This window comes from Manis javanica, chromosome 7, assembly GCF_040802235.1.
Source record: "Manis javanica isolate MJ-LG chromosome 7, MJ_LKY, whole genome shotgun sequence".
In the NCBI taxonomy this organism is placed as follows: Eukaryota; Metazoa; Chordata; class Mammalia; order Pholidota; family Manidae; genus Manis; species Manis javanica.
Genome location: NC_133162.1, coordinates 76,416,599 through 76,444,125, shown reverse-complemented (window position 1 = coordinate 76,444,125; position 27,527 = coordinate 76,416,599).

Sequence of the window (27,527 nt, the reverse complement as noted above, 5' to 3'; positions counted from 1 at the left end):
TGCACAGGTTCTCCAGGTGACCTCCAGGCAACACCTGCTTTGGCACTGCAGGCCCCAGCATCTGAGATATCTTCCCTTTGACTTGTCTGGAAGTTCTCAGGGGGTTTTCCTGACCTCCACTTTCCCCGTCTCTCCAACAGTTAAAAAAGCCCCCACCTCCCTGTACCGAACCTCTCCCTGCTCAATATACCTGGCATGGTTCTGCTTCCCTATAAAATGCTGGTAAAGCCCCTCAGCTACCTTCAGTGCCCTGGGCACTGACAGCTCCAGAGGCCATCTGCACACCCCGCAAACTGTCCTGCTCACACCAGGCTCCTGCCGGACGCCCGGCTGCTGCCCAGCCTTTCCCATCTGCAGGCTTAAAGCTCATGCCTGAGAGAAGCCTTTCTTGACCCCATGACCCAGTTGGGTCTCCTGGTTTCATGCGCTTGCACCATGGGCACTGATGCACTGGCCTGACATCAAGCTCTATGAACACAGCAGTTATGCCTATTTTGCAAACAACTGTACTAGCACAGAGTCTGTAAATATATTTTGCATTAATGAATAAATAAATGAAAAAAATTACTTATGAAAAGGCTTTGAGATCATGATGTCTTGGGTATGGCAAAAGAGAATATATGCAAGTCAAACCCCTTAAGTTGATTTTAAACACTTATTGGCACAGACTCTGAACTGTGGGGATCTCCATCTTGTACAAAGGTGCGCCAGAAGCCCGAACCAGGAGGTGTGAACACGCATTTATGGGAGTCCAGTCGTCTCTGGGCAGTTGCGTTCTGCTGAGGTCTCTGGTGAGTTCTGCCCTCTAGGTCTGTGTCTGTGCCTGGAGGAAAAGCAGTGGCAGGATGGACACCACTCCCAGGGCTCAGTAGAGCCTCCACCCTCCCAGGATGGTGTGTTCTAGATCCTGAACCCTAAGCAAACATAGCCGGTGATATCAGTTCCTCCACAGACTACATAATGAAGAATGAGTTCGTGTCATTTAACAATGTTTTCATATTTCATCAAGGTCGAGGAAACCAAACATTTTTTTAAATAAACAGTAATTGTCCCACCTTGTCATCACTGGGATTGTGGCATGGGAAGCCAGAAAACCACTAGGCTACCAAGTCCCATTGACATCGTAACCAGGTTTTAGCTTGTGAAACTCCGTAAACGTTTTTAAGCCCTAAATAATTTTGTGTAAGTTACACTAGAGACCTAAGGTAAATCAAGCTTTTCATGCCATGTGTCCTCTGTGGTTGCCCTGATTGCTGCTGTCAGCTCCCCGCACCCAGGGCTCTGTAATGGGCTGCCCTCAGGGAAGTGATTCTGGGGTTCATCTCTGTCCACCATCCAAGAAGCAAAGTTGTGGGGTAACAGAACTGAAAGCTAAGAAATCACCAGAAGTGCACACAGCAGCAGTCACAGGATAGGAGCCAAGAACAGGGATTCAGGAAAGAAGCCACAAGGGAAAAAGGCACAGGATTTATACAAACAATACTGGACCTCCGCAGCCCCCAAAACACACTGGCTGTACCACCGCCTCTGCTGCGGGAGCAGATGTGGGGAGTACACCCCGAGGCTGGGTTCCACTTCAGACGCTGCCACTGTCCGGTAGACAGCCCCGGGAAGTTATTTAAAACAGCCGTGTAGAAGTTTTCTCATTTGTGAAGAGGGTGATAATAGTCCTTACCTGTATGATCGTTAGGAGGTTTAAATGGCCAAGATAGAGTAACAGGGACCACTTTTATGCCCCCACCTGAAAGAGTTGGGGGAAATAAATCTGACCAAATATCTCGAATAACAGTTTTCAGGACACGGTGCCCCAGACACAAAGTACAGGGATCCCTGAGTGTTAGGAACTCCATCCCTGTGATCACCCATCTCACTGCCCAGAAAGTGCCCAGGCCACATCACCGGGAGGAGACCCTGGCACAGCTCGCAGAAGCCATGAGTTGTGGAGTCAAGGCTGAGTGTCCAAAGGAACCCAGGCAGACCCTGGGCGCCTGCGGGAAGAGAACTCCACAAAGATAGACAGCTCCCAAGAGCTGCAGAGGCTCCTCAGTGTGCAGCGCTGCATGATCAGCACATGCGTGTGGGGGAGTCACCAGGGCCCAGGAGAGGCCCCCTGACAGGACTGGAGGGGAGGACAGCGGCATTCACACAGGACCCCAGTTCCGGCCCTTCCTTCCCATCAGCCCAACCGAAAAGCTCACAAGCCATGAGGCAGGTCGAGTCTTGCTTCGGAGTGGGGACAATTACCCCAGAGTAAACACCGCTCTGTTCCCCCAAAGAAAGGCTAACGGAATGACCTGAAAGGGTCAGGCTAGTTCTAAGTAACTTAACTGCTTCCCAGGACTAAGCTCTAAAATGCATACAGGAAAACAAAGCTGTCCCACACACCCCATAAAGCAGCAATGTCCAGCAATTGGTAAAAAAATGACCAGAAATGAGAGGGAAACTCAACTGGTAGACTGAATGCCAAAACATGAAACACTGAAATTGGTGGGATAGACATAAAGCAATGCTTGGAGGAAAACTTAAAAGCCCTAACTTAGGTTTGAAAGGAAGAAAAATCTCAAATCTATGATCTCCTCTTCCACCTTCAAAAAAAATAGAAAAGATTAAACCCAAAATAAGCAGAAGGAAGAAAATAAAGGTCAGGGTACAAATCAATGGAATACAAAATAGAAAACAAGACAGAAAAACTAATGCAATTAAAAGTTGGAGGATTTTTTTTAAATACCACTAAAATTGATAAACTCCTAGTCAAATTGATCACCAAAATGGAAGAAAGGCACTTCTTATGTCAGGGTTGGTAGTTGTTATTTAACTGGCTTCTATAGCAATTAAAGAGAAAATTGTGAAAAACTTGAAGCTAACAGATTCGACAGGTTAAATAAAATGGACAAATTCCTTGAAAGGTGTCAATGTTGACTCAAAAGTAAACAGATAACCTGAAAGAGCCTTATATTTAGTTTTTTATCAAAGAAACTAACTTTAAATTCTTCTCACAAAGAAAACTCTAGGCCCAAATGGCTCTACTGAGGAAATACACAGAAAGTTTCTGTTAAGGCTTCCAGAAATACAGAGGAATCACAAGGTGCTTGGGTACTTGGGTGCTTGGGATTGAAACAATGTAGCAATGTATTCTCTCCCCCCGCCCCCCACCCGGACTAAGTAGTATGGAACAGCTTGTTAAATCATGGAAGACCATTAGTTTATAATAAGGTATCCAGGTAACCTTTACAGAAATTGATTAAAATAAACCTAGCATTCTGAATACACCTATAGTGACCTAATAGCTCCTACTGCAACAGTTTCTGGGTGCTGACTTCCCCCTTAGCTCTGTAGTAAATGTATAAAAGACGGCCCTGCTGTACTCAGGGCTCAGACTTTAGGAAATCACTCTCTTTTGAGCCCTCTGGCGTAAAATTAACCTCCACCTTCCAAGACCTCCGAGTGCTGCTTGGTTCTTCTGTCAGCGATCCAGTCCAGGTTTTCCGGTTTTCTGTAACAGCTCCATTACCTAACATTTAAAAATGACTAGTAACAATTCTACATAAACTCTTCCAAAAATTGTAAAAGGGCAAATACTTCTCAATCCACCGAAGAGGCCAATAACACCCTGATATCAAAACCAGACAAAGACTTTATAAAAAAAAAAACTATACAACAATAGTCCTATGAACATGGATGCCAAAAAAAGAAAGGCAAACAAAATTTTAGCAAATCCAATCCAACAGTATAAAAAGATAAAGATAATACAACATGACCAAGTGAGGGAAGCAAGGTTGGCTTATGACTTGAAAATGAATCAATGTAATTCACCTTATTTATAAATTAAAATAGAAAAACCACAGAAACATCTCAACAGACACAGTAAAAGCACTTTTAAAAATCCAACATTCATTCCACAGAAAAACTGTCAGAAAACAAGAAATATAAGGGACTTCAGATAAAGGACCTCTATGAAAAATCTACTGTTCACATTATAATTAATAGTAAAAGACTGAGTGTTTTCCCTCTAAATCAAGATCAAGACAAAGATTCCATTCTTATCATTTCCATTCAACATTTTGCTGGAGGTTCTAGCAAATGCAACAAGAAAAAGAAAGAAAGGACATTGAAACTGAAAGGAAGAAGATAAACTCTCTTTATTCACAGAAGACATGCTTACCCATATCTAAAAATCCAGTGCTTTCTACAAAAAAGATTTTAGAATTCATAAGTGAATTTAGCAAGGTTTCAGGAGAATCAGTATACAAAGATCAGTGTGTTTCACATGGATACTAGCAATGAACAATCAGAAATTTAAACAAAATGCCTTATACAATACCAGTAAAACTATAAAATACTTAGGGATAAATACGACGAAAGATATTCAAGACCTATACACTAAATCCACAAAATATTGCTGAGAAAAAATTTAAAAGATCTCAGAAAATGGATACATTGCTTTCATGGATCTCAAACTGAGTAACTTATTCTAAAATTCAGATAAATCTAAATAAATATTTGAAAAAGATGACTAACAAACAGAAATGCAAACACAATACTTTGTTTAATAACACAAATACTTATTAATAATAAAATTTATACATCAATATTTAATAAGTGAATATTTATCAGTAACAGATACATTTTATCACTGAGTCTCTTGCTCGTTACAATCTCTGTTGTGCTCTGAAACACAGTCCTCTCACCTTTTCTTTGCTCTGTACAAGTCACCTCCTTGGTGAGATGATCCAGTTTCATAGATTCAAATATTATCTCTACACCAACAGCTCTCAAATTGAGCTCACTGGCTAGCACCTTCTCCCTGACTCCTGGACTTCTCTCTACTGCCTGCACATCTAATAGTAATCTCAAATTCAGCATTTTCAAAATTGACTCTGTCTCCTCCCCACAAACTGCTTACTGCTATCTCCCCCACCTTAGTGATTCCCATTGCTCATAAATAAAAGTAATAACAATAACAAAAATCTTGGAGTCACCCTTAACACCTCCCTTTTTGTCACACTCCAACTCTAAATCCTTCAGCAAATTTGTAAACTCCCCCTTCAAAATTCATGCAGAATCCAACCCCTTCCTACCACCTCTACTGTCCCACCCTTTTCCAAGCCACCATGACCTCTCACCTGGATCCCTCAGTGCCTTCTCTCATCTCCTTACTTCCGCCGGTACCACCTCCCTGAACTGCCAATACGGCAGCTGGAATCTCTCCTCCATGTGGACTGACATCTTTTTCCTTTTCGTGAGGCCCTGGCCAGCCCTACCACCAAGTCAGACAGCAGGGATGGTGGCATCCTGACCTTGCTCCTCATTTTAAAGAACACAGGTCCTCTGCTCCTCCCTTAAATATTAGGTTTGCTGTAGGACTATTGAATATAACTTCTGCCAAGGTGAGGAAAATACCTCCTGCCTCTAGTTTCCTATTATTTTTTAAGTCATAAAAGTTGTTGAACTTTGTGGAACACTTTTCTATATTAATTTAAACTGTCATGTGCTTTTCCTTTGGTAGTCTTTGAATATGGTAATCTTTTATACCAAATGATATTTTTTTAACATACTATTTTATTCACTTAGCTAAAATTTAGGTTTTACCTTCTGCATTAATAAAGTGAAATTGGAGAACTGTTTTCTTTACCTTTATTGTTCTTATCTGACTTTTCAATTAAAAATTGCATTAGACTCATAAAATGAGCCAGAAAGCTTTCTCTTTCTCTCTTCAATGTCATCACTTAAAAAAATTAGGAATTAAACCTTGAAAGTTTTTTAAAACCACCTCAACCCATCGGAACTTGGGGCTTTGAAAACAGGAAGCCTTTAAATGCCACTTTAATATCCTTAATAACCATTGGTTTATATAACTTTTCTAATTTCTTCATGAACTAATTTTGGCCTTTATTTTTCTAAAGCATTATCCATTGCATTTGGTTTTCAAAGGTATTAACATACAATTAAACATAACATAGATGAGCTAATATAATATACCACCTTATATTATATGCTTAATATAATGTATTAATATGTAATTATATTATTTTGACATATAATTAAATATAATATAGAGTTTCCAGGGGCAAAACCCTTTCAGGCTATGCTAAATTCACTTACCGAGCTGGGCTTATTTGTATAGGCCAGCCTTCTTCCCAGTTAAAAGCAGAAAAATTTTTTTAATAATGTTCATATATATCTCCAAAATTGTGTACAACTAATAAAGTCTCCAACAGATTATGTATCCTATGTCCTCCTTTGAAAGTCTATGTCGATGTGATAGAAATTCCAAGAACCTATGGCTTGCCTGGCTTCTTTCCATAATACAGTATAGGTGGATCCTTCACTTTCCTCCTCCCCTTGGTATTTCATGCCACCAAGGGTTGGTACTGTGACCTCCAATGAGGCTACCCCAAGACCTACCAATCAATGCTCTAGGACTGACCCCACCCACTCAGTGCATACCATATTGTCCAAATGCTGGTGTAGTGATTACAACTGAAAGTGTTATCTCTGCTACATGACAATAAATCCAGGATCAACCAGAGAGCAGTTACCTAGAACTCCCCATTGCAAGTAATGTCTTACTAGCATATCACCACTTCCAGAAGTGACAAGCTGAAATAATAATAGCTATCACTCACTGAATTCCTATATAAGCCTGAATTCCTATATAAGCCTAATTCCTGTATAAGACCTAAACCAGCACTTTGAATATGCTACATAGAAGCTTTATTAAAGCATAAAACGAAAAGACCTTAGCATCCTCTTTTCACTGAGGAAGAAAACGTGGCTCACATGCTGATCTACTTGCCCAAGGTTGTTTAGCAAGTAAGTAGTGGTAGGGGTCCAAACTCAGATCCATCTGGATGGTAATGTTCAGTGAAAGCTAGCATTTTTCTCAATAAAGATGCTTTCAAGGAATGGCCCCAAATCCAATGGTTTCTGCCAAATCAGGAATACCTACAAGTTTTTAAGATCTTAGTTAACATTTTAAATCCTGGATGGCTATTAAGTTTCATGCCTGTACTAACTCCCATCCAATGAAAGTATCTGAAGTCTCATACTAAGGACGATGCAGCTGAGTTTGGGCTAAGCAAGAAAGATGGCAGAGGCTGGATGCTAATGCGTTACTCAGGATTCTCCAGAGAAACAGAGCCCATAAGATGCCTATAGATAACTGGAAAGAGGGAGAGAAAGAAAGATTTTTTTTTTTTGAGAGGGCATCTCTCATATTTATTGATCAAATGGTTGTTAACAACAATAAAATTCAGTATAGGGGGGGTCAATGCTCAATGTACAATCATTAATCCATCTCAAGTCTAATTCTCGTCAGTCTCCAATCTTCTGAAGCATAACAAACAAGTTCTTACATGGTGAACGAATTCTTACATAGTGAATAAATTCTTACATGGTGAATAGTACAAGGGCATTCATCACAGAAACTTTCAGTTTTGATCACGCATTATGATCAGGTCAAATATGAATATTCATTTGATTTTTGTACTTGATTTATATGTTGATCCCACATTTCTCCCTCTATTATTATTATTATTTTTAATAAAATGCTGAAGTGGTAGGGAGATGCAAGATAAAGGTAGAAAACATAGTTTAGTGCTGTAAGAGGGCAAATGTAGATGATCAGATGATCAGGTGTGTGCCTGTGGATTAAGTATTAATCCAGGCTAGACAAGGGCAGCAAAACATCCACGGATGCATAAGATGAGAAAGAAAGATTTTTAAGGAATTAGTCTATCTGATTGTGGAGCAGGAGAGGCTGGCAGACTGGCAATTCCAGCAGGAGTGAGTGCTGTGGTCTTGAGTTCCAGGGCCGCTTAGAGGCAGAATTCCTTCCTCGCCAGGGGACCTCAGTCTTTTCTCTTAAGCCCTTCAACTGATTGAATAAGGTCCACCCACATCATGAAAGGTGAGCTGCTTTACTTCAAATCCACTGACTTAAATCTGAACAATACCCTCACAGCAACATCTAGACTGGTGTTTGACCAGTCAGCTAGGTAAAATGGCCTTGCCAGGCTGACACCTAAAATTAACCATCACATAATAGAGCAGGGAGACAATATTCTGCCCAGCAGTAAGTCTCAAGCTTTGGGATATATGGAGATGGGAACTCCCTGGAGGGCTTGTGAAAACACAGGCTGTGGGTCCCATCCATAGAACTTCTGATGTTCAGTAGGGTGGGGCTGCTGTTGCAATAAATTGCCCTTAATGATGATGTTGGCCCAGGGATTGCGCTTTGAGTACCCGTTACATAGTGTGATTGCTGCTTTGCTAAGTGACAGCATTGAAGCATCATGAATAGCTATCTCAGAAATATGTGTTTCTGATCTGTATTCTCTGTATAATAGGAATCTGAATTTTTTTCCAACATTTTGACAACAATTTCTTTTTAACCCCCAGAAAAATGTCCACGCAGCCCTGAGTGCCCCCATAACATTATACAAAAAAGTCATGTGACAACTCACATACCTGTAATTAATTAATTAATTAGTAATTAAAATTATCAATTATAATATGATTAGTATTATATCATGTCTGTCTTTAATTTATAATTTAATTCACTTGAATTGCTTAATTCATTCCAAAGCAATAGAGACACATGGCTGCTGGTGGGCCTGGGCACAGCAGAAGTTCAGGGGAGGAGCACCGGGTGGGGGTGCTCGGGCTGGGCGCTGTCATGGGACTCACAGCCCGTAGAATGCCAGGTCTCCTGAGTCCTGGTGCTTGCCTCCCCTGGCCTCAGTTTTCACACCCAGCAGAGGAAGGGGTTGGCTCAAGCCTCTCCCAAGTCCAGTAACTCCCCATCCAGACATTACATATCTTGCCTCAGCTCCATACAGACATTCAGTTAGTGCTGCTGGAAGGGAAATGGCTGCTCTGTAAGGAAGGGGTTCACCAGAGTTGGGGGGCCAAGCCAGAGGATGCTTGGTGGGGATTTCACAGATGGGTCTCAGAGAACAGATAGGACACATCTGCCTCTTCCACACTGAAAAGTTCTACAAATCCCTGAATCCAGTCCAAATTCCTGAAATGAAGCTTAAAAGGAAGAAACAAACCTTAGAGAATATAAATTGCCGCTGCTCTTTTAGTTATTATGAGCATCCATTGTAAAAGTAATACTAATGGTGCTCATGCATCTCATGGGCAGAAATCCAAAACCACGTCCTTTGTTTGGGGGTTTCAGAAAAGAAACCCAAAATATAACTTTTAAGTTCTCTATACCTTCAGAAAAACTGTTCCAACTTGGATTAATCTGGAACTGAAAGTCACATTAATCCTGCAAGGCCTGCCAGGGCCCCAAGGCAGGGAGGGAATGGTTTGCATTCCATCAAGAAGATCGGCTTTGGGCGCTGAGGTACCCGCAGCCTTGCTGGGGCCCCATCAGGGTGGCCGGGCCTCAGTGTTCAGCTGGTGGGACTTGTGCTCATGCAGCGTATGTGACAGGGTCACACAGCCTGAGTCCCAAAGGAAGATCCCCACCCCACTCTCAACCTGACTCTGCTCATCCCTCTGCCAAGAAGGGCCACCAGTTTGTGCCATGAAACAAAACCATGTGGATTCTCCTGGAAGCTGTGATTCTTGCATACCTACGTAACCCAAAGATCAACTCTTGAGACTCGGTTCCTGCTTTCTGAGGATTAGTGGACATAGCCTTAAACTTGGATGCCAAAGATCTTGGTTTAAAACCATGCTCTGCCCTTTAGGACTGTGTCTGGGGAAATCAAATCACCCCCTCTGGGCCTTGGCCTCCTTGCTGAGGAAGGAGACTGAAGCCCTTGTCTCTGCCCCACAGGGGCCCTTCACCAGGGGTTGCCGGGATATAGTGTCCCGCCTTGTCCACCCACAGGACATGCAGTGCAAAGAAAGCTTTCAACCTATGTTGGAAGAGTTTTCCAGCGGAGGCCACAAAGCTAGCATGGTGACCTTCCCCCTGTCACCTACATTGGAAGCAAGATTCTGGATCTTTTGTGATTTCAGTCAAGCGACTACATGTGAGAGGTAGGAAGTGATCACAGAGGGGGCTGGCCAGAGCTTTTAGGAGGACCAGGGGGCTTCAGCCCTTTGGAAAGTGTGAAGAAAACTTGACCACAGGGCTGCAGTGAGCAGTAGGAAAGACTTGGAGTTATGTTCCCCACAGGCCAGCCCTCCAGAGGACATGAGGCATATGCTTCTCTGAAATGCTTTTGGAGCTGAAACTGTGTTTCCTTTGACCCATCACAGTGCTAAGCCTGGGCCTTGAAGCCAGATAATGTTTGCTGTGCACTTAAGTTAGGAGGCACTGAGTTTTAAGTGAGGACTTATACACCCATGTCAGCACAATAATAATAATAAAGAAAATTTCTGACATTTCTGTATGTCCTGTCATTTCCAGGATGTTTTCACACACCTGATGCATTTTCATTCTGTGTTAAGCCAAGTGCAGGCTTTGTTCTCCCCTCAGACTTGGACATTGACAGAGGACACTTCTCCTAAGCAAGTGACTATAAGAATCCCATGTCCAGTTAGAGCAGATAAGGGAAGCTGTGGGATGTTTTTTTGATGGGAAATGGGGTCTTCCTGCCCATGTGAGATGAGGAAGACTCCTGACCTGAGAGCCTACCCATGGTCATGTTTGCATGGTGGGCATCAGTGTATGTTTATCTTTATGCATAGCCATGCACACGCACACCTACCTCCACCCCATCCTGCTAGAGAGAGTGACTTTGTCCCTGTGAGCTCAATGAAGAGACTGGCACTCAAAAGGACCATGGGCTTTTGCTGCCTTGAGAGATGGAGACGGAAGTCACCATCAGATCAGTGCATCTTCACAATGCGAGAGGAGTTGGGGAAGGGAGCCTCCATCTAGCCTTAAGGACAGCACCTGTTCAGCCCTGTCACAGGGCATGAAGTTCCTCCCAATACATGACATGCGGTCCCCCTTCCTACGCATGTGTACTTGTGACGGTGTGCATCTCAGCCCAGCCTCACTCCCACCACGCCAGCCTCACCTGTCCACAAATTGCCCTTTGATTCCCTACCATGACCTGAGAAAGCAGAGCAGCAGAGGCCAGTGTCCATAAAGACAATATGGTTACCATGAGGGGAGAGGGAACGGTTTGGGGTGCAGAAGGGGGTCAGAAGCCAGCAACAACAGCTGTGGGGTGTGGGCCTTGACCTGGTGAGTGAGCCATGATCCCTGAGGCAGGCCAGGAGGGGATGGCGGAGACAGTGGGTGACGGGCTGGGGCCGGGTCTGGAAATGACCCTAAAATCCCACCGATGAGAAGGGGGCCCATCATCCTGGCCAGGATGGCTCCTGAAAAGGGCCACCATTTGTGTCCAGTGCTTGTCACTCCCTTAAGTAGGGGGATGGCGAAACAACACCAAGAGAATCAAGTGGGGGGTGGAACCATGCACAAAATGTGAATGAACATAAACACAAGCACCCTGTCCACATCTGTGGAGATGTTGCCACGGTCTGGACGGTAGACTGAGCAATCTACTGGATCAGACGTGAGCCACAGCTCCCCACAGCCTCTGAGCAGGGAACCATCCTACGCTCCCCTGTGTCCCACAATCCCCAGGACAAGGGACCCAGAGCCCAGGCCCTACCCCACCCACTGTGGCTCAGTCACTTCCTGTGGAAAGGCTTCTGCTCCGAATCACCACCCCAGGGAGGGTATGACCCTGAGGGGCACTGCTCCCCACTCTGGTCCCCAGAACTACAGCACCCCTCTGTGCAGCAGGGACCCTGGGAGAAATGTCCCTCTCCAGCAGTGGGCGTGACAACGTTATGGGCCACAGGACCAGTTTCACTGTTGCATTCAGGAGGGTAAGATGGCATTTCCCAGGCTCTCCAACAAGGAAGCAAAAGCCGGCAGATCTTTCATTAATCACAGCAATAGGCAGACGAGAGCCTCCTGGCTCTGCTGCTCTCCCTGTGGGCACTGAGGACAGGCCTGTGACCTCCTCCTCTCCCCTCTTTCTGCCCAGCTGGCTCTGGGTGGGCATCCTTAGAGAACTCCTCCCGTCCACAGATGCCCCACATGAAGCTCCAGAAGCCACTCCGAGGGGCCCAGGGCTCCCCAGGAGCAGCCTCCCACCTTCTGCTTCACACCTAACCCCATCTGGATTCCTCAGTGTCAGCCACCACCCCAAGTCTCCCTCCCACTTCCCTGCTTCCCTTCCTCTTGCCCTTACCTTTTCCTCCTTGCGTCCTCCCTCCCTCCCTTCTGCTGCCTTGCTGCTTCCAGGTGGTTACTGTTTGCAGGCCTTGATTTCATTTTACGCCCAAAGACACTTTCCTTCAGTCCCCAACTCCCAAATTCTTCATACAGAGCCCCGGGACACCATGCCCTGGCCAGGCCCCCCTCCCTTACCTGCAGGCACACTACACATTGGGCCACCGCAGTGGACATTTGACTTACAAAGGCCAAGTGGGGAGAAAGGTTGACCCTCCCCAGGAGACCGTCCTATCTGCCTGCTCCAGCCCCCTTCCACCCCTTCTGTTTAAGTTACTGGACTAGGTTCCTGTTGCTTCCAACAAAGAGCTCTCACTGTGTGAGCAGAGAGGGCAGAGCTCTCAGGACAACATGGACTGAGGGGCATTGCCCCAGGGGAACCTCATCTGAGACTCTTCCAGTTGTCACAGTGAGAGGTCAGTGCACCAGCCAAAGCAGGAGCAGTTGGTGTGCTGAGAAAGGGTTGCATTGAAGAGCTCCTGAGAAGACAAAGGCCCCAGGACCAGGTGTGGCAGGCGAGCCGACCACCAGGCTCCTGGTGGGGCGTTGGGTGGAAGGTGGGGCTCTTACAAAGGGAGCAGGTATGGGAAGGGGAGGTGATGGGATCTGCTTAAGGTTCAGAAGGACTCAGACCTGTGGAGCACCAGGCAGGACTCACAGAATTAAGGAAATCCCCCAAGAGCAGATTATTTCCCCAGGACAGTAAGGAGACGACCCACCTGATCCCCCAGTGCAGAGCAGGTGCCTAGCAGGGCTGAGGCTGGACCAGGAGCTGGAATGAGGTGGGGAGTCTGAGGACTCACATCAGCCTCCCCAACGACATGTCCTTAGAGGCAAGCCAACCCCTGCTTCGAGGGCAGTCTGCCCATTTGTAGGGTGGGTGAATGTGAGCGTGAGAGGGCACATGGGCCACGGGAACAGAGATGGATCCTGCAGACCAGGCCGGTCTCAGGTGAGGAAGGACCCCTGCAGACCAAGGCTGGGCTACAGGGGTCACAAGGGGAGACTTAGGGCCCTGATGCAGGGCGCTGCCTTCCGCTTGCTGAGCGTGGCCCACCTTGGACACGTTAGACTACTTCTTTCTTGTTTTGACCACATGTGGAAACCTCACCAAACACTTGGCTCTGGGCTCTGAGTCATTGTGGAGCCACTATTTTCCTCTCCAGAACTTCAGATTTCAGTCCAAGCTGAGGGACGTCTTGTTAATGGCAGGTTTGCTCTCGTCCCTGGGACTGAAAACTGGGAGGACTCATGGACAGCCGGGGCCATTCCCCCCCAAGGCTGGCTGCTGGAGGCTGAAAGGCTTTCATGTCTGGGGGACTCCACAGTTCCCAGGCCCACACGTGGCACAGTCGCTTTGGGGAAGACACAGGATGTGCAGTAAAGCAGGTGCCACCCATCCCCCAGGCACTGGGAAACAGAGCTATGGGCCAGACGCAGATGAACCTGCAGACACTCCAGCAGGACAAGGCTGGACACTGTTGCCCCAGAATGGGAGTGTGCCAGAGCCAGAGGCCAGAAGAGCTGGTGCATCCCACAGGCCAGTGGGGAGTGGTCCTCGGGTCATCAGAGCTACCAGTGGGTTCTGGAAGGTAGAGCCTGGAGACCCCAAATCTCATCATCTGTTGGACAATGAGGGACAGACCAAGTGAACCAGAGGGCAGTGTTTCCTACACAGGGCTACAGACCCCGCATGCCTGACCTGTGACCTTGGAGAGCCCACTTGCCTTCCCCAGGCCTGCTTTATTCTCCCTGTCAGGCTGGGAATGAGTACAACATTGACAGACCTCTGCTGGTGGTATGAGCTCAATCGATTCCGGCTTTACTTTCCTAAGGCATCTGCTCCCTTCCTTTCTCTAGTGGCGAGGCTTTGCCCAGCCTGCATCCCACACAGAAGGAGAGCCCAAGGAAATGGGCTCCTCATCCCACCTCTGCTGGAGACCAGTGGGACTTGTGCGAGTACTTTGCATCTCCAGGGCCTAGCTTCTCATCCACCACCAAGTGCTGGAAACACGATGTGTAGGGCCACCCCCTGCAAAACTCTCCAGAACTGAAAGTCTGGCATTTTGTGCTTGGCTGCTATGGGCTCAGATGACACCGACCACAGCATCGGCTCAGTGTTCCAGGAGCTCCCCAGGGGCTTCCATGCACAGGTGGCAGCAAGGGCTGCCTTAGAAGCTGGCTGTCACTACCTGGGCATCCCTGTGTCAAGGCCAGCTTTAGAGTCTAACCTGCAACAGACTCGAGACTCAACAACCCAGCTTGAGAGATGAAGTTGAGGCCCTCTGGGAAAACACCATTTCTGGAAAAAAACAAAATTACCAAGTAGTCCAGATAACATTAATGGATAGTTTTACAATGTATAAATAATAATGTAAGGCAAAAATTATGAGTGTCCCTCCATTCCTGTCATTCGTATTTTAAGTTACATAAAACATAACAAAACTCATGAAACATCCCCAAGTACCACCCACTTCCTCTAGCCGTGTTCACTGGTGACAGTCCTATCTCCCTTCCAGGATTCCCCAGGACCCTTCCATGTCACCTCCCTCGACTCACAGTCGGCCCTCGTGCTGTCTGCTCCGCCCTGGGTTCGGTCACACACTCTGGAACTCAGCCTTCGTGAGAGTCCGTGCCAGGAAGCTTGATGGTTGGTGTCCGGTAACCCCATGGAGAAGTCACTCACCTCTGGTCTTAACATAGCACCCACACCCATCACAGAGCTCAGACAAGGGCCCTCTTGTCACTCTCCAGTCCTAGCCCTGGCAGTCCCCTCCGTCTGAAGGGCAGCTAAATATCTTGTGCCCACAGAAAATAGCGACAGTGGGGGAAGCAGCTACAGATCAGCGAGGTTTTTGCTGACATCACATACTCAGTTTGATACATGTCTTGATTCTCCCGCACTGACGAGGGGTCAGACAGTTCAACTCAGTCTGACACTAACTACCCGGAGCTATTGACCTGCGGGTTGTGAGATCTGTCCCACAAGTCCCACACACAGATGGCCGCTGCAGAGGGAGTCCCCAGGCCACCTGCAACTCTGTGTGCCAACTAAAAACTCAAGGTTTCCACCACCCCTCCTTAGATATGATAACTGTCCAGAAAGAGTCACAAAATCAGGAAGCAATGCCACCTGTAATTACAGTTTTATTATAAAGGATACACAGGAACAGCCAAATGGCAGAGCTGCATAGGCAAGGCATGGGTGGGGTGTGCGGAGGGTCCCTGCCCTCTCCAGGTGCGCCACCTTCCCTGAACCTGATGCGTTCACCTGCCCGGAAGCTCTGTTGGCCTCCTTGGCTGTTTTTATCCCAGTTGTGTTTTGTTGGTGCTTTTGAATGTAGGCCTGATTAATGAAATCATGGAGACTGAAGTCAGTCTCCAGCCCAGTCCTGCCTGAAGGTCAGGGGCTTGGAGATCAAAGTTCTAATCCTCCAACCCTTGGTTAGTTCCTCTGACAACCAGCCCCCTACCACACACACACTGAGGCTTTCTAAGGACCTGACAATAGTTGCCTCATTAGCATAAACTCAGGTCAGGTCTAAAGGGGCTGGTGTCTCTGAGTCCTGTGAAATGTGTGGGTGCTGTATTATGGGTAATAAAAGACACACCTACCACTCAGGGAATTCCAAGCATTTTAGGAGCTCTGTGCCAGGGACCAGGGACAAAGATCAAATAAGCATTTTTTCTGTTACACCACCCAGCTGTAGCTGGGCTGGAACACAGGACCACTGCGCATCACCTGGATGGCTGTGAGCATCAGTTCCCCATGTGTAAGCATCCCAAGATGCTTAGATATGATAACTGGCCAGAAAGAGTCACAAAATCAGGAAGCTGTGCGCATGCAGGGTAGGACGGAGGGTGCCAGACAAGGGTGAGTTGAAACTCCACGATGAGATACAATTTCACTCCAGTAGTGCTGCTAAAATGAGAGCCAGCCAGTAGCTCTCCTTCAGGCTGGTGGCAGTGTGACCAACACACCTACAGAGCAGCAGTGCGTGTCCGGCTCTGTAAAGCCGAACGCACATCTACGCTATGACTCAGCAATCCCACTCATGCATATTTACTATGAGAAATAAACCCTGTGTCTGCACAAGGGAATCATACTTTTGTTCATAGCAGCTTTCTTCACAGTAGTCGAAAAGCACCCAGGAACCGCGGGTGAATGGAGAGATGAATTGTGGAGCAGCAGAAAGGAATGAACTGCTAATATAAAATCCAATTGGAATGAGCCTTAAAATTTTAAGAAGCTAGACACAAAAGGATACATACTTTATGATTCCATTTATATTAAATTAGAATTTAGTAAAAAGTAATCTGGAGAAACGAAAGCAATAACGTGGTTATTGGCTGGTTGACTGGAAAGGGGTGAGGTGGCCTCTTAGTCACTGAAAATGCTCCATATGTTGTTTTGAGTGGTGGTTATGCAGTCATATATGATTATCAAAATTCTCCAAACTAAAAGCTTAAAATCTTCCCTTTTACTGTATATCGGTTGCACCTCCCTTAAAAATGTAAAGCCCTCTAAGTGAGGCTCATGTACGGAGCCTCTCTCTCTGGGTGAGAAGACAGGTCCTGGGTTGTAAGGTCAAATCCGGTCTAATCCTGCAGGCCCAGCCCTGCATTCTCGAGTTAAATCAGTCACCATGGCCCTGCCACAGAGGGTTCCAATGCCTACGGACACTGGTCTGACCCCGCCTCTCCGTGACTCCTACAGAGGCAATGTCTGTGAAACATGTCTCTTGAGTCACGATCCTTGCCTGCCTCCCCCAGTTCTGGGCTCCCAAACCAGACCCCTGGGACATGGAGAGGTGTGTCATGCATCTCTGTATCCCCCATACCTGCAGAGGCAAGCAGGCCGATTCTATAAACACTGAATTTACTACAATGCTAAGTACCAAGGCTGGCTATGGACGACCTAGAAACCCTATCTTAGATGTCAACATATCCAGCTTGCCAACATGCTTGACCATATTACCATGTAAATATATAATTTCCACAGCTCACTAGTGGTGGGGCAAGACAGCTTTCTCCTCATGCCACACACCTGAGACAGCAAACGCAGCCCACTTGCTCAGAAGTGTGTTCTAAGGGGACAATGACTCTCTCTCTCTCTCTCTCTCTCTCTCTCTCTCTCTCTCTCTCTCTCTCTCTCTCTCTCTCTCTCTCTCTCTCTCTCTCTCTCTCTCTCTGCAAGGAATTCCAGCATGTGGCCATGCTGATAGGAACAGTCATGCGTGTATTTTGGGAACTGATTTAGTAGGGTAAAGAAAAGGGCCAGAAGAGGTCCTCCGTCATCTGTCACGCTTCTGCTTTCTCCAACTTTCTTTTGCTCTGAAGAGCAGGGAGGAGCCAGAAAGAGTATTTATAACTTCTGCTTCAGACCCACTGGCCCCAAGAGATACTTCCAGGTAAGTCCCTTGGGCAGGCAGGTGGAAGTCACAGCACCTCCCCCAGCGTCACCGTGGAAACACCTCCACAGCTGGGAAGCAATGCAGGTGCTGGGGTAGAGGGAGCCAGGTTTCAAGGGTGGGAAGGAGGGATGGTTTTAGTCAAAGGTCGCACCATCCTCTGGCGTGATGGGGATGTACAGAAGCAACCGTTCACAGATCTGCTATTGGATTGGGGCTTGGCAGTTTGGAGTGCCTGTTAATGCTGACATCCTGTGACATCCACCTATGTGGCATACATTGAATTTTGATTATCCAGCTTCAATCCCTCAGGCACATGAGGAAGACCCACAGCAGCAGGAATGGGATCAGCATGACTGTGGCCACTTCACAGGAGGCAGCTCTGGTCCCAGCAGCAGATCCTCTGACCTCAGCCCTGCAGGATGGGAGGAGAGCCTGTGCAGGGCTTGTGGACCTGAGTCAGCCTCCCCTGAATGTAATGCGAGAAGACAGGGGACTTTGTGCAAAAGACAAATGGTAAAGCCATTTTATTAGAATATTAAATAGAAATGAGGTTGATTTTGTCAAGGTCAAGGTAACAAATCAGTCCATGCAGGTTCCTTTAACAAATACTGGTAAGGCACCTACTACAAATCCAGCAGTGTGTTAGCCACTGAACCAAGGGGCCTAAGGTGTGTGAAACATTGTCCCTGCCTCCCAGGAGCTCAGAGAACAAGAGGAAGCAGGCAGGACACGCAAAGAACTCAAACTGCTCAGCTCTGTGCTCAATACCTTGTAAGTATTCCAAAATATTAGGGGCTATAACGATGATGATGACGATGATGATCACAGTGAGATAAGGGCAACATGGAGGTGGGGTGAGGTTTTCTGTCAGCACCGAAGACGGATGACCTAGTTCCTCCCCACGATCAGGGAAGGGCCCATGGGATGAAGGGAGCTTAAGCTGGTTGCAGAGGATCTGGAGAACGTCGGGGCCACCTGCAAAGGGCCTGCAAGGACTCCTGGGGTGTCAGAGCCCCCTGTGGAGGACTGAGGGCTGGGCCCACAACCCAGAATCCTGGCCCAAAGTTCAGGCAGCGTACACCCAAGGCTACACCAGAGCCTTTGTGTGAGGAGTTGTAAAGGAAAAAACTACGTGAAAAGATTGAAGCAAAAAATCCTTCTACAGGGATCCTTACAGTGCCAACCATAAATCTTGGACTTCTCATAATGGAAAACCGCAAGACAGACTTCAAATGACATTTTATCAGATTCCAGGGGCTTTCCAAAGCCATCTGCACTTTGTTTTCCAAAATGAAAGGATGCACGGGTTAAAGATGGAATGTTGGGTATGCTTTGGTTTTTGACTCCACAGATAGCTTTCTCCATCCTGATATCCTGGGGTGGCTGTCCATCAGGCTCTCAAACGCTGGAATATGCCTCCCATACTCACTTCTTAATCAGAGTGCAGCCTTCCCAAGCGTGCACAAGACCTTCCTTGTGAGATAAGAAATGATCTGTGCTTGGAGCACCTATCTGTTTGGGCTCCTTAGGGGCTGTGAGGGTGCCTGGCACCCATTCTACCTCTGTGAGCAGAGCACATCCTTGGGGGGCTGACCTCATGGCGGGAGGGGAAGGAGGGGCAGCCCTCTCCCTCTTCCTCCTTCCTTCTCCTTATGAGCTCCCTGGCCTCTTCCAACTGCCCACCCTCCTGGAGGGTCAGGATTCTGGGTTGTGGTTCCAGTCCTCAGTCCTCCACAGGGGGCTCTGACACCCCAGGAGTCCTTGCAGGCCCTTTGCAGGTGGCCCCAATGTTCTCCAGATCCTCTGCAACCAGCTTAAACTGCCTCCTTCCCATGGGCCCTTCCCTGATCGTGGGGAGGAACTAGGTCATCCGTCTTCTGCGCTGACAGAAAACCTCACCCTACCCTGATGTGTGCATCACCCCGATGTGCTCAGGACTTCTTCCCTTTGCTTGGTTTTTGTGCTTATTTTCAGTGTGCTCTCCTCTTGCAGCCCTGTCTCCTTCTGGGAAGCTGTCAAGTGACACTGAACAACATGCACGCTGCACAGTGAGGGGTCTGTGAGACACAGAGCCTGGGCCATGGGCTGTCCCAACCACTCCGCCACACCAGACACCTGCCCCATCATGTCGGCCACAAGACAGAGTTCCTGCCTTCATGATGGACAAGAATGTTGGTGCAAAGGAAACTGGGGGCTAGGCAGCTAAGAATTCCCCCACCCCAGATTTCCCTGTAACACATGCCCCACACCCCACACTGGCTGCTGAAAATACATCACAAACACAGCCAGGCATAGATGGTTGAAGGTGGAAGGGACATGAGGGAACTGCAAGAGAACCTGAGCAGGCAGCCAGAGTAGAACACGGCCAGCAAAGCAGGACTTGCTCATCAGAAACCAGCGAAGAAGCCATGTGCCAGGCAATCCAAGCGGATCAGGGCTGGAAGAAGGTTTGAGAACCTCTGACCCTCTCACCTCACTGTGCACACGAGATCACCAGGGCCAAGGTTTCACCTGAGGGAATCGGGCCCCAGGCCCACATCCCTGATAAGCCCCCAGATCAGGCATGAGACCAGGGTCTGTTCTGGGAAGGAGTGACTTGATTTGGGGTCAGCTTGACAGTAAAGGCACATTGTGCTGGGGCTGGGGATGGGAAGCAAAGGTGAAAAGGTTGTCCCAGGGGTGGAGGAGCACCAAAGGGAGGAGAGGGCTGATGCATGAGGGCCGAGGGCTGACCCTGGAGGCAGCGCCCATCTCCTCTCCAAATGCACGTGGCCCTGGGAGGCCCAAGGAGAACTTCCCTCTGGGCCAGGGCTGGGGGAGCAGAGAGCCTACGTGCAGTGGAAGCCAAGGAGGGGGTACATCTGCACAGACTGGGGTGAGCAGGGCAGGAGACTAGGAAGATCTCAACAGAGAAAATGGGGTCACTCCAAGGGGGAGGCCACATAGCCACCAAGGGGATGCTGTTGGGCAAAGTGCAGCTTTTCAGCAGACGTGGGTGCTGGTTTGGAGTATGAAAGGCCTTCACATTTATGGGGTCCCCATTCACCCATCTAGACAGGCTGAGATATGGGAGAACACGGGGAAGAGGAGCCAGAGGGAGAGATGCCTGTTTCGTCTGCTCCCTGCCGGCTTGAAGACCAGCCTCAGATGAAGTGTCATTTGCTGTTTTATTTGGTGTAAATGCCTTTTGTGTGCCTGGCATGCTCCAGGCACTGGGGGTACTGGGTAAGCAGCCCCACGATGTCCCTGCCCTGAGACACACACATCCTAGTGGCAGGAAGATGACCAGTAAGCAGGAATACGAATGAGAATGGATATGGTGCGCTGTGGAGAGACCAAGGAGAACAGACCCCAGGCTGGTCCCCCATGCCCTGCACCCTGGTGTGCTCTCCATAAAGGAGGATGATGGCACCGCGGGCCTCCCCCATCTGGTGATGTCCACGGCCTAGCAGGTAAACAAGAATTCAACCACAGATGCTTGGTCCTCTTTTTTTTTTTTAGTTGTAGTTGAAAAAGAGAAAACACAAAAGTTGACCATTGAAACCATTTTTAAGTGTCATGAATACATTTGCAGTGGTGTGCAAACACCACCACCAAAATCCCCAGAACTTTGCTGTCTTCCCAAACTGACAGTCTGTGGCACTAAACAACAGCTCCTGCTGCCCTGCCCCAGCCCCACACCCTCTCCCACTTTGTCTACGGACTTGCCTATTCCATGCACCTCATGTACATGAAACTGTTCAGTATTCATCCTGAGTCTGACTTACTTCACTTTGCTTCACCTAGCGGTGGATGCTGGGTCATACAATAATTCTATGGGTGGCTTTTTGAGGGGCTGCCAGACTGTTTCCCAGGGTGCAGCATCTTCCACTCCTACCAGCAATTCACAGGGTGCCAGTTTTCCCACACCCAGCCAACACCTGCTATTTCCCATTCTCCAGAAACAGCCCCCCCAGTGGGTTTGAAGTGCCTTTTCTCTGGTTTAAGTAATCAAGTGAGGCATGGTTTATGGACAGGTTGCCTCCTATGTGTGCCCATTGCATGTCTTTGCTGCCTTGTACACTGTTCACCTGCAGTGCCCAGCCTGGTATAGGGCCATCCATAGCAACCCCTCTGTACCTTACAGCAACTCAAGGCATCATCAGAGGTCATCTCGACAAATTTGTAACTGTATGTGTCTTTCCATAGAAATGGAGGTGGCAGCCTGTCTGGAAACCTTGGTAAAGTGTCACCATCAGTCTAGGGATGCTGAGAGTCAGACCCAGAGCTCCCCTTCCATATTCACCCTGCCACCCCCGCACACCCCACAAGCCAGTGCCAGCAGGACCAAGGGTGACTCTGCCAGGCTTCACTCTCCTATTTATGCCCCATTGCTCATTCCCAGGATGCCTGGAGCCAATGTGAGATAAAGAGCAGGGAAACTAAGACAGAGTCTGGAAACTATCCCTGGCCAGACTCGCCTGGCCTCCCCTATCTGATCCTCTATGTATCTTAACCTCAAACAATAAATAACACATGTCCTGGAACAGGACACACAGGTGTAATTTACATCTGATAATCCAAGCAGGCATCAGACAGCAGCCAACACAATGGACATAAATCTCAGCTCAGTTGCATAGGCTGCCACTCCATGGTCAGAAAAAAACAATGAGCAAGAATGTGATTTCCTAGCTAAGAATTGCACAGATCTTGAACTTGAGCACCGTTAGGGACATTAGAGCTAAATTGAGATTGCAGGAAAGGTGCCTGTGTCTTTGGCTGGAGATGATCTCCACTGCCCAGCAAGTTTTCACCTCATTTTGCAATCCCAGAGTATCAGAGCTAGAAGGAGGTTTGTGATCCTCAGACACACAGATGAGTCCTTCAAGGCCTGGAGTTTATGCAAGGTAAGCAGGCCCCAAGTCTGGCTTTCAGCCCTGAAATGCCCACCAACTTCCATCAGGGGCAGTCTCAGCTGTTCCTCAAAAGGGCAACTTTATTTTGAGGTCATTGTTGACAAAGAAATTGACAGTAGAATCCCAGCTGATTCCTTTAACAAGAGCAAAATGTTTGCAGGCCACTGGGTGGATTCGACATGAGACTCCCTTCAAGAGGATGAAATATACCCTATGCCATGGTGTCCCAAGGGAGGAAAGCCACAGGCTCATCAAAAAGGTAAGTCAGGCAGGATGAGAAGCTGAACTGCCCCCTGGGAGGTATGAGAAACTTCCCAGGAAGTCCGGGCCAGCTCCTAGGAGCACATACCAACCCCAAGCTCCTAGGACAGGAGAGTGGAATGACCCCACTGCCGAGGACCCACAGCCATCCTTAGTGGCAGTCCCCATCTGCTGTATGAGTCCTCTGTGCTCCTGTCACTCCAGGCCCTTCCAGCATCCAGGGCACCAAGACCCAGAGAGGCCCTGGGAGGACCTTGGAGTCCATGGGCTCAGGTAGACCAATGCTGTCACTTAGTAGAGGCTGCACATTGTGGGCAGAAGTGTGAGCAGAGGCAAAGGTTATTCATGATCCCAGGACATCCTACACAACAACGGGCTTGTGCTGGGGTGCACCAAGGACCAGCCTGCCCCAGTTACTCTCCTTTTGACAGGCCAAGGGGGAGAGAAGCTTTGCACGGGGGGAATATTTTGAGCACAGGTGCCAGCGGCTTAGGTGAGTGCTGGGAAATGGCAAATGATCTGCATCCACAGAGTTTGGGGCCCCTCCCAAAGGAGGTGAGTTTGGACACAGCCCCTTACGCTGGGGGAGAGCTGAAATTGTTGTCCCAGCTCATTCACTGCCATGCGCCTGCGAGAGACAATCCTGCCATCTAGGCAGTAGCAACGCTGGACAGGCACCAGGTGGGAGGCCAAGACAGTCTCAGTGCAGGCAGAGCAGCAGTGGTCCCACTGACAGCCCCACCACCATTCCACTGTAACTGGGTGCCAGCACTGTGCTACACACCTGTATTGCCAATGGGTTTCAGCCCCGGGCAAGTTCTCTATGGATTCGATGTGACCAAAGAAATTGACAGCAAAACGTTCTTTGGGATGAAAGTGTTTATCTCCTGGCCTGTTCTCTCAGTGGTAGATTGAGCACTAGCATCTCTGTGTATGCCCAGAGCATTGGACCAAGCTCTCTACAGAGCGCAATAATAGCTTATTGCGTAAAGGTGTGTAAGCGGTAGCTAGCAACACGCCAGTCATATCATCAGGTGGTTTAAGTTCAGTGAGGATCCTGGCCATAGGAACCCCAACTCCGCACACTCCACCCCTCAAGGATTCTTGCTTTACGATCCACATGCTTTCAATCTTCTGCAATGGTCCCTGTGTGAGAAAGCTGGAGCACTGTAACCAGATTCCACAATAGCAACAGAGGATAACAACAACTTAGAAATAATAAAAATTAAAATACAGCAAGATTTTGATATAGATAACAAAAGTTATAATAATACTTAAGCTAGAGGTGGTTCCTAATAACAAAGACATTAGGGGCGATAAGACATATGTTTTAATGACACCAACATAGGCAAATCTTGTCCATCAGGTTGGATGCATGCAAGAGAGGGTCCTGTGATAGGACTGTAGCAGGAAGGGAGTCCCTTACAGGTCCAGTATACCATACTTTTACTTCTTTCCCCATGAGGGTTACTGAAGGGTCTATATATAGTGCTATTGGAGGTGCATACACTGGCCATACTGATAAAACAAAACTCCCCGGTAAGATACTCCTATCTTCAAACCATTCAGGATATTCTACTGTGAACTTTGGCGGCCACTCTTTTGTTATTCCAGGAATACACAGGAGGCCAGCTTCCAGGCCTTGTCCCCAAGCACCAGGAGAGCCAGCCATCGTTGGTCCATGTGTCTAAAGGTCTAAGGCCACATCCACTCAATGGAGTCTCTGGAATTCAGTGCAGTTGGTGCTGGCAGTAAGATATTATGCTGGTGGCCGAACCTCGGCTTCAGTGATTCTTCCTTGGTTTATACTTGTAGTTGTATAGAGGAGGCAGCCATATGTGTCTATGGGACTCAGGGCTCCCTTTCAGTCCATAAGCAGACTGACCATCCCCACAGACTATTGGTATCTGATTTTAGTCTGGACTTTAACAGGCCATTGTGCCTCTCTACCATGCCTGCTGCAGTAGGATTGTATGGCACATGACACTTCCATTTGATTCCCAGCTGTCGCAACCATTCTTGCAATGTATGTCCAGTACAATGGGTGCCCTGATCACTCTCAATTACTTGTGGTCGGCCATAGGCTGCAAAGAGATGCTCCAGGCCTCTTTTGGTCATCTGCTGGTCTGCACAACAGGTAGGAAAAGCATCCAGAAGTCTAGTAGCTGTGTCCACACAAGTCATCACATACTGATATCCTTCTGACACAGGTAGAGGCCCAATATACTCTATCTGCCACCTGATGAGGGGTATAGGCCTCTTAACTATTGTCCCATTTTCTGTGGCTATGGTTGTAGGAGTAGGAAAGGCCTGGACTTTATCTATAACTGCTTCTGGTATAACTTTCATCTTACCCAACAAGATGACTCCCAAGAATTTGACAGACAAACCAGGTCCCTAAACCTTGGTACTGTTCACAGCCCACCCTTTCTCCTGTAGATGTTGCAGCACTCTAGGTGCTGCACCTTCTAGATCTGAAAGAGAATCAGACATGAGCATGACATCATTAATATAATGGTACAGCTGCACTGTTGGCAGTTTCTCCCGTGTATCCAAGTCCTGGGCTACAAGTCCATGACAGATGGTGGGGCTGTGGAGATCTCCCTGTGGAAAGACGGTGAAAGTCCACTGCTACCCTTCCCACGTGAAGGCAAACTGTTCCTGACTTTCCTGCTCAATATCAATGGAAAAGAAGGCATTAGCAAGATCTACTATACAATGGTATGTTCCTAGTTCATGGCTGAAGGTATCCCTAAAGCCTGCAATAGAGGGGACAGCAGCATGCATAGGGGATATGACTTTATTCAGTTCAATGTAATAATCCACAGTCATTCACCAGGAGCCATCTGGCTGTTTTAATGGGCACACTGGGGAATTGAAAGGACTATGGGTGGGCTTTATAATACCCACCTTTTCCAGCTCCTGGAGAGTTTCTCCAATCTCTTTATGCCTTTCAGGCAGTTTGTATTGTTTGGTATTAGTCACCTGCCAAGGCACAGGCAAAGCTATGGGTGGGTGCCTAGCATGTCCCCTCAGAACTGCCTTCACCACACATACTCTCAGTCTGAACTCACCTGCAGTGGTCTGCAACCATAGACCCTGCAGGATATCAATCCCAAAATATACTCAGGGATAGGAGATATATACATGGTATACTCTTTTGGGGGTAGATGCTCCATTCCAAGAGGGATTTGGGCTTTTCTCACTCTGATAGCCTTACCTCCATATACATCTATGATAGTGAGGGTCCCAGGGAACTGCTCAGGGTTACCATGAGTCAGTGAACATTCAGCCCCAGTGTCCACCAGAGCCAGGACACATTGTATGTTTACTGGGGAACAACAGATAGCTATTTCAACATGTGGCCTCCAGTCCCCCTGTGGTCCCTCAGGGCAGATACCTTGACATTCCCCTCAGTCAAACCATGTTACCCAATCACCTTCCTGTGTGAGCTCAAGTGAGGTTGGCTCCCTCTCCAGAAGGAAGTCTTGCAAACACACAGGCCAGACTTGTGGCTCTGTCTCTGACCTCTGCCTCTTTAGCCTTAATGGCTAGAACTGCTGCTCTGGTTTCAGCTGTTGCCAGAGCTCTAATAAGATCCTATTTGACTTCCCATCTAATTTCCTTCCATCTGCTCCTGCCCATATTATATCAACCCACATCTGGGTCCTCGTAACCTTCATGGGGCCCTATAAATTCTTCTTGTGAGTAACAGGTCTGATTTCTTTCCAGGTTCTTGTTGCTTCAACCTCTCCTAAGTCTGCTACTGTACATGTCACCTCACTTATGTGATGCCCTAAGTGAGGAAAAGGATGGCCACCAGAGACCCAAAGAGGGGTGTAGGAGCCATTTGAAGTACAATATTTCTCATCCCAGTAGTGAAAATCTCTTTATCTGGGCCATAATTCTCTGGACTATAGATGGCATTTTTTATGCCTAGCTCTTGTAGCACCTGTTGGAGCTCAGCATATGTCTGCCATTTAACAGGACAGGATGGCAGATCACCCGGATTGTGCCACACAGCACGAAGTGCAGCCATCAGCCAATCGAGGAGGGAGTGACTCCCTGGAGTCTGATGTACACTTTGTAATCACTGTCTCAAGGTGGCTGCACTGTCAGGGAAGCCAGCTTTCCCATCTCTGATCCAGACAGAACAATTCCATCTATCCCTAAGTCCCACAGATGCAGGAGCCAAGCTGATATTGATACTGAGGGCTTCTGCCTAAACTGGGAGCCAAATCCACCAGCTCAGCCTGAGTATAGGGGTGGACCATAGAGTGCTCCATGACCTGGGGCAGGGGCTGCTCCTCTCCTTGGGGAACTTTGAGCTGCTGGGTCTTTATTTTCTTTACAACCACTGGGCATGCTTTCAATAAAGGAGGTGCCAGTGCCTCCAGCACCACCCATTCATCCTTCCCCAGCTCCTCCATTTCCGGGGCTGATGGCACCTTTCTCTCCCCTCCCCCGAGTGCCTCCTCTGCTACAACCTTTACCTTTTCTACTGTGCCTCACAACAATGCTACCTCAGTCTCCAGAAGGTCTCTTACCTTCAGCTCAATTCTTCACAGCTAATGTTCTTGTACCACCTCTGCCTGTGCTTCCCTCAGTTCATCTTTTTCCATGATGGCCTCTTCCTCCTTCAGAACACCTGACAGCATTGCTGTCTCGTATACAATGGCACCTTGCTGCCGGCACTCTCGTGCTGCCTCCTCCCATATAAAGGCCATCTCCCTCCTC